General features: G+C 42.9%; 1 pseudogene; it reads left to right on the plus strand.

Annotated features, from left to right (window-relative positions):
* Positions 1–1733: 1733 nt before the first annotated feature.
* On the plus strand, positions 1734–1851 carry LOC126482771 (5S ribosomal RNA; annotated as a pseudogene).
* The last annotated feature ends 5696 nt before the right edge of the window (positions 1852–7547 follow it).

Genomic DNA, 7547 nt, shown 5'->3' on the forward strand with positions numbered 1-7547 from the left:
TGAAATATTGCCACTGTACAGTTCTCTCTTAAAGAGAGTAGTTTGTAAACCATTCTCTGTTTAATGCACCCTGCTTCGAATAATTATTGCTGTTAATGTTAATAATTATTACTGTTAATGTTAATAATTATTGGTGTTAATGAAAAAGCGTCATCACCAACTAAAACTGCATCTTATAACATGCCAAGTGTTCTCGATTGCAATGCACGCAATATGATATGAAATTTCAGTTCTGGCAACAGTGCTTCGTGCATTACAGTATCTTTATTCTTATCGCATAACGGGCAACGGCCTTGCTACAGTGGATACACCGGTTCCCGTGATATCACCGAAGTTAAGCGCTGTCGGGCGTGGCCGGCACTTGGATGGGTGACTATCCAACCGCCATTTTTCGGGCTGCACTCAGCCTCGTGATGCCAATTGAGGAGCTACTCGACCGAATAGTAGCGGCTCCGGTCACAGAAAACCATCATAACGACTGGGAGAGCGGTGTGCCGACCACACGCCTCTCCTATCCGCATCCTCAGTGAGGATGATACGGCGGTCGGATGGTCCCGATGGGCCACTTGTGGCCTGAAGACGGAGTGCTTATCGCATAATGAACTCTAACTAGAAGAAACGTGAACAGTTCTGGTGACATTCTAACATAACTGAAAGAACTTCTTGGGTCTTCCATTATAAATTATTTGAGCAAGGATGCTGAGCAACCGAGCTGACGTGTGTTCTTCATCCAGTCACGAACCGAAACGCGTTTCTTATTTATTTCTTATGCAGCGATTCCACTCAATTAGATTTAGCTCCATCACAACTCGTGCGACGTGCAGCTGCCAAAACTATCATTTCAGACACGACTCAGAGACCCTCAAAACGACGAAACTGAAGTGTATACTGTTGGCGCCGTGTCTACAGTCAAACTTGAAACCATTTGCGTGCCACTCATTCCACCCAACGAGTGGCGCAACCCAGTGTCGTTGTGTAAACTAGGCTTAATGGACAGAAGCCTTGATAATCGCATGCGGAGAGATCAGGGCTAGAGGGGGAGTGCCCAAGTGTTTCCCACTTGAGTTGGTATCAGTCGCCATCGATGAGGCTGGCCTCCCAGATCGACCGGAGTCTTGTGTCGAATTTTGAGCAACACGGAAATTAGCACACCATTCCACAATGGTGGATTTCAACTAACATGCTACCCACACACAATCGTCATTCTTCGATGCATGCCTATTGGTGTCTGTCTTACTTGATGGTCCACGAAGTCCATGTGAATATTTTACTACATTCTTCATTAAATTTTGACTTGTGTGTCGCATATCTGCAGTATAAATTTGAACGTTTCATCAAACGCTTACCGTCGAATAGATAAAAAACAATTGAGGAGGAAAGAAAAACGTTCGAGCACGTGGTGAAGAGTAACGTCCCCATCTTTTTTTGTGAAAGATCTTAAGGCTTGTTAAATACAACAAATATTATTATCGTTCTGAAAGCTTGTTCTTCATGTCTACACACATATTTCTCAGTTATGTCACCCTGAGACCGCGCGGGATTAGACGAGCGGTCTTCGGCGCTGCAGTCATGGACTGTGCGGCTCGTCCCGGCGGAGATTCGAGTCCTCCCTCGGGCATGGGTGTGTGTGTTTGTCCTTAGGATAATTTAGGTTAAGTAGTGTGTAAGCTTAGGGACTGATCACCTTAGCAGTCCATAAGATTTCACACACATTTGAACATTTGTCACCCCGAGGCAACGGCCTTGCCGCAGTGGATACACCGGTTCCCGTCGGATCACCAAAGTTAAGCGCTTTCGGGCGTGGTCGGCACTTAGATGGGTGACCATCCGGGCTACCATGCGCTGTTGTCATTTTTCAGGGTGCACTCAGCTTCGTGATCCCAACTGAGGAACTATTCGACCTAACAGTAGCGACTCCGGTCAAAGAAAACCATCATAACGACCGGGAGAGCGGTGTGCTGACCACACGCTCCTCCTATCCGCATCCTCAGCTGAGGATGACACAGTGGTCGGATGGTCCAGATCGGCCACAGCACAATCTCATCCTGAAGACGACACATTTCTTCCAAAGAAAGTGGCTTCAGTTCTGGAAACTGATGAAAATTGGATGGGGTGAAATAGGAACTGTACGGAGGATGATCGATGGTACTGAGCTCAAGGCGTCGGATTGTTACAGATATCGCAGCGCTCGTGTGTGGTACGGCTTTGCCATGTTGAAGGAGAGGGAGCTCCAAGTGTGGACGAACTCTTCAAATTCGAAACTCTATTACAGCTCTCTGTTTCTCGCGCACCGAGATAGTTACCTTACACAATAACATGTTACACGCTACAAACCGGAGCGTTCTAGCAGCAATGACCGGCAAATATGTAGAAATGAAGAATAAAGATGCAGAATGCTTATAATGTTCGTTTTATTCGGAAAGCGTTAAGAGATTTTACATAAAAAATTCAGAGGCATTATTTTTGAACACGCCTTCATAATACGCCCGTCGATAAAACACACACACCCACACATTTTTCAGCACGCCTTCGTAATACGCCCGACATACACACACACACACACACACACACACACACACACACACGAGTGCGCAGTCACTTGGAGTTGTCGCGCCATGTCACGGATTGCACGAACCCTCCCGCCGGAGGTTCGAGTTCTCCCTCGGGCATGGGTGTATGTGTTGTTCTTAGCATAAGTTAGTTTAAGTAGTGTGTAAGTCTAGGGACCGATGACCTCGGCAATTTGGTCCCTCAGGAATTCACGCACACACACACACGCGCACATGTGTCCTTAGCGAATTTGCTTGATTTTGCTGTTAGAGATGGCCACGTGTAGTACTAAATTGCATTTTTGTGAAACCCCCACTTCTGTTTCCACGTAGAAATTATAAAATGAATATGCTATATGCATCACAAATAATTATAAATTCAATTTATACATACTAATTAAATTACTTTTACTCTGTTCACGTCATATCAGATAAAACACGCTGAGCATCCCGTAGGGCTTTAATTTAAATTGACGAATTTATAAAAGCGTGAGTTTTGTAATTAAAATGCCAGCAGCAATATTGCTTTGCTTAGGGGAGGAACTCGCACGAGCACTGCGCTGACTCCTGGTCTCTTACGTAAGTAGGATGGAGCTTCAGAGCTTAAGGTGGCATCGAAATTGAACCAGTTTCAGATGCAGAATTAGGTCTGACAAGCAAGAGACTTTCATATAAGTTACTAATCTGGTAAAAGGACTACGAAACGTGAAGAGGTGCAAGATATTTGAAATAATCAGAAAACCTATAGGGAAAACCGATAATATATACGCAAAAAGCAAGACCGAACAATGGGAATGGATGACAAGTAAACATTCTCGGATTATAAAATAGTGTAACTCAAGAAGTTAGGCTGCTTCATTCGTCCTGTAACTCGAAAAGCGATGCCAAAAATAAATAACGGCTCAGAAGTGCGATTAAAGTCAAAAGTGAACTGATAGCAATGATATGATACGTTAACAACATTGATATCCCTTGTGAATGTGAAGAAGAATTTTAGGTCGTTTTGAATGGAGTGTACAGTCTACTGCACACAGCATAAGGACTGGAAGTAAACTAAAGAAAGACAGTAGTGGTGAGGAGTAACAGAAATGAGATTAGCTTCAAAGCGAACACCGTAATTCGGAACCATGTAGTAAAGGAAGTGAAAGAATTCTGCTACCTATGAAGCAAAATAGCGTATGGCGGACGAGGCAAGGCGATGTTAGAAACAGTTGGCACAGGCAGTTGTGGTGACCTTCGATAAATATTGCATGAGGGCTTCATGAGACGTAGCGACCATGTTCCGCTCTTGTAATGAAACTCTCATCTTCGCCATAAAATATTTATTTTACTTCTTTCTGACGCGTAAGTAAGATACAAAATAAATATTCTACGGTCAGGATAAGAATTTCACTACAGGGACGCCCTTCGTTCCAAGAAGACTGTTAACATGAAAATAGGTCTTACTTCAGAAATAAAATTCGAAGAATTGGCGCTTGAAGCTAAGCATTCTATGAAAGTGAATCATGGATTGCGGGGAAACTCGGAAGTAAAGGAATCGAAGCGTTTCAGATGTGATGATAGCAGAAGCATGTTTAAAAGAAGTGTAATGAAAAGAAATGAGGACATTATTCTAAGAACCGGTGAGGGGAGTAATTATGTGGGAAACATTAGCTAGAAGAAGTTATAAGATGACAGGGAAAAGCTTGCATAATACTAGAGCGAGTCTCAGTGGACAAAAACTGATGGAGAACATGTACAACGAGTAACTGAAGAAGCTGGTATCGTGCCTGTCATTACTACCACAGTTCCATGGAAGCCCATATGAATGTCACCAGTAGCATAACGCTGCCTCCAGCGCCATGTGTCGGTGGAGCGTTGCATGTTTCGAACAGCTCTTGCCAAAGATGAAAGGGTAACCGGACACGACGGAGAGTAATAGGGAAAAGTAATTCAGCGAAGAGGCGACACGTCTCCACTGACCCACTGACCAATCGCGATGATTCCGTGCTCACTGCAGTCGTAATTCACGATGTCGTTGGGTCAAACTAGAAACTCGTGAGGATTGTCTGCAGCGGAGCTGCGTGTTCAACAATGATGTCCGCTGAACAACGTACTTCAGAACACTTATGCAAGCACTAGCATTATATTCCGTCGTCTGCTCTGCCACAAATCGCTGCTTCATCTAGTGAGCAAGCCTCCGACCCCAGCGTTCAGCAATCAGGCGTTGACGTCAACTCCCCCTTGGTTTCACCGTCTCACAACTCACAACAAGTTTCTTCAAACGCTCACGACAGTAGGACGCGAACAGCACACCAACATCGCCTTTCCAAGATACTCATATCCAGATACTGGACCATAATACTATGCTCTTTGTGAATGTCGCTTATGACATTGGATTTTCCTCTTGCGGCCCGCATCATCGCTAGAATGACTCTCCATTCATCATCCTTGTGCCTCTTGTACAGGGTATTTGTCTTAAGATGAGGTTACTAAATATTTCGAAAACGACGCATCATACGTAAACAATGTTCTAGGTATAAAGTGTTGTATACATGGAAGAACCCTGGAGATATTATAAGGTATCAGATAGATTATATAATGGTAAGACAGAGATTTAGGAACCAGGTTTTAAATTGTAAGACATTTCCAGGGGCAGATGTGGACTCTGACCACAATCTATTGGTTATGACCTGTAGATTAAAACTGAAGAAACTGCAAAAAGGTGGGAATTTAAGGAGATGGGATCTGGATAAACTAAAAGAACCAGAGGTTGTACAGAGATTCAGGGAGAGCATAAGGGAGCAATTGACAGGAATGGGGGAAATAAATACAGTAGAAGAAGAATGGGTAGCTTTGAGGGATGAAGTAGTGAAGGCAGCAGAGGATCAAGTAAGTAAAAAGACGAGGGCTAGTAGAAATCCTTGGGTAACAGAAGAAATATTGAATTTAATTGATGAAAGGAGAAAATATAAAAATGCAGTAAGTGAAACAGGCAAAAAGGAATACAAACGTCTCAAAAATGAGATCGACAGGAAGTGCAAAATGGCTAAGCAGGGATGGCTAGAGGACAAATGTAAGGATGTAGAGGCCTATCTCACTAGGGGTAAGATAGATACCACCTACAGGAAAATTAAAGAGACCTTTGGAGATAAGAGAACGACTTGTATGAATATCAAGAGCTCAGATAGAAACCCAGTTCTAAGCAAAGAAGGGAAAGCAGAAAGGTGGAAGGAGTATATAGAGGGTCTATACAAGGGCGATGTACTTGAGGACAATATTATGGAAATGGAAGAGGATGTAGATGAAGATGAAATGGGAGATATGATACTGCGTGAAGAGTTTGACAGAGCACTGAAAGACCTGAGTCGAAACAAGGCCCCCGGAGTAGACAATATTCCATTGGAACTACTGACGGCCGTGGGAGAGCCAGTCCTGACAAAACTCTACCATCTGGTGAGCAAGATGTATGAAACAGGCGAAATACCCTCAGACTTCAAGAAGAATATAATAATTCCAATCCCAAATAAAGCAGGTGTTGACAGATGTGAAAATTACCGAACTATCAGCTTAATAAGTCACAGCTGCAAAATACTAACACGAATTCTTTACAGACGAATGGAAAAACTAGTAGAAGCCAACCTCGGGGAAGATCAGTTTGGATTCCGTAGAAACACTGGAACACGTGAGGCAATACTGACCTTACGACTTATCTTAGAAGAAAGATTAAGGAAAGGCAAACCTACGTTTCTAGCATTTGTAGACTTAGAGAAAGCTTTTGGCAATGTTGACTGGAATACTCTCTTTCAAATTATAAAGGTGGCAGGGGTAAAATATAGGGAGCGAAAGGCTATTTACAATTTGTACAGAAACCAGATGGCAGTTATAAGAGTCGAGGGACATGAAAGGGAAGCAGTGGTTGGGAAGGGAGTAAGACAGGGTTGTAGCCTCTCCCCGATGTTGTTCAATCTGTATATTGAGCAAGCAGTAAAGGAAACAAAAGAAAAATTCGGAGTAGGTATTAAAATTCATGGAGAAGAAATAAAAACTTTGAGGTTTGCCGATGACATTGTAATTCTGTCAGAGACAGCAAAGGACTTGGAAGAGCAGTTGAATGGAATGGACAGTGTCTTGAAAGGAGGATATAAGATGAACATCAACAAAAGCAAAACAAGGATAATGGAATGTAGTCAAATTAAGTCGGGTGATGCTGAGGGAATTAGATTAGGAAGTGAGGCACTTAAAGTAGTAAAGGAGTTTTGCTATTTGGGGAGCAAAATAACTGATGATGGTCGAAGTAGAGAGGATATAAAATGTAGGCTGGCAATGGCAAGGAAAGCGTTTCTGAAGAAGAGAAATTTGTTAACATCCAGTATTGATTTAAGTGTCAGGAAGTCATTTCTGAAAGTATTCGTATGGAGTGTAGCCATGTATGGAAGTGAAACATGGACGATAAATAGTTTGGACAAGAAGAGAATAGAAGCTTTCGAAATGTGGTGCTATAGAAGAATGCTGAAGATTAGATGGGTAGATCACATAACTAATGAGGAAGTATTGAATAGGATTGGGGAGAAGAGAAGTTTGTGGCACAACTTGACCAGAAGAAGGGATCGGTTGGTAGGACATGTTCTGAGGCATCAAGGGATCACCAATTTAGTATTGGAGGGCAGCGTGGAGGGTAAAAATCGTAGAGGGAGACCAAGAGATGAATACACTAAGCAGATTCAGAAGGATGTAGGTTGCAGTAGGTACTGGGAGATGAAAAAGCTTGCACAGGATAGAGTAGCATGGAGAGCTGCATCAAACCAGTCTCAGGACTGAAGACCACAACAACAACAACAACAACAACAGGTATAAAGTTTATATTAGTAAAGGGAAGATACATATCCTGTACAACTGGCCACTTCCTAATCACCCTTCCTGCACGGGTTGGGTCAGCTTTGTACTATCAAATGGAAACCACCATTTTTTAGCATATTCGAATTATGAGCCAAAATATGTATGCTTTCGTCAAACCAT

The sequence above is a fragment of the Schistocerca serialis genome, chromosome 5, assembly GCF_023864345.2.
Source record: "Schistocerca serialis cubense isolate TAMUIC-IGC-003099 chromosome 5, iqSchSeri2.2, whole genome shotgun sequence".
NCBI classification, from domain to species: domain Eukaryota; kingdom Metazoa; phylum Arthropoda; class Insecta; order Orthoptera; family Acrididae; genus Schistocerca; species Schistocerca serialis.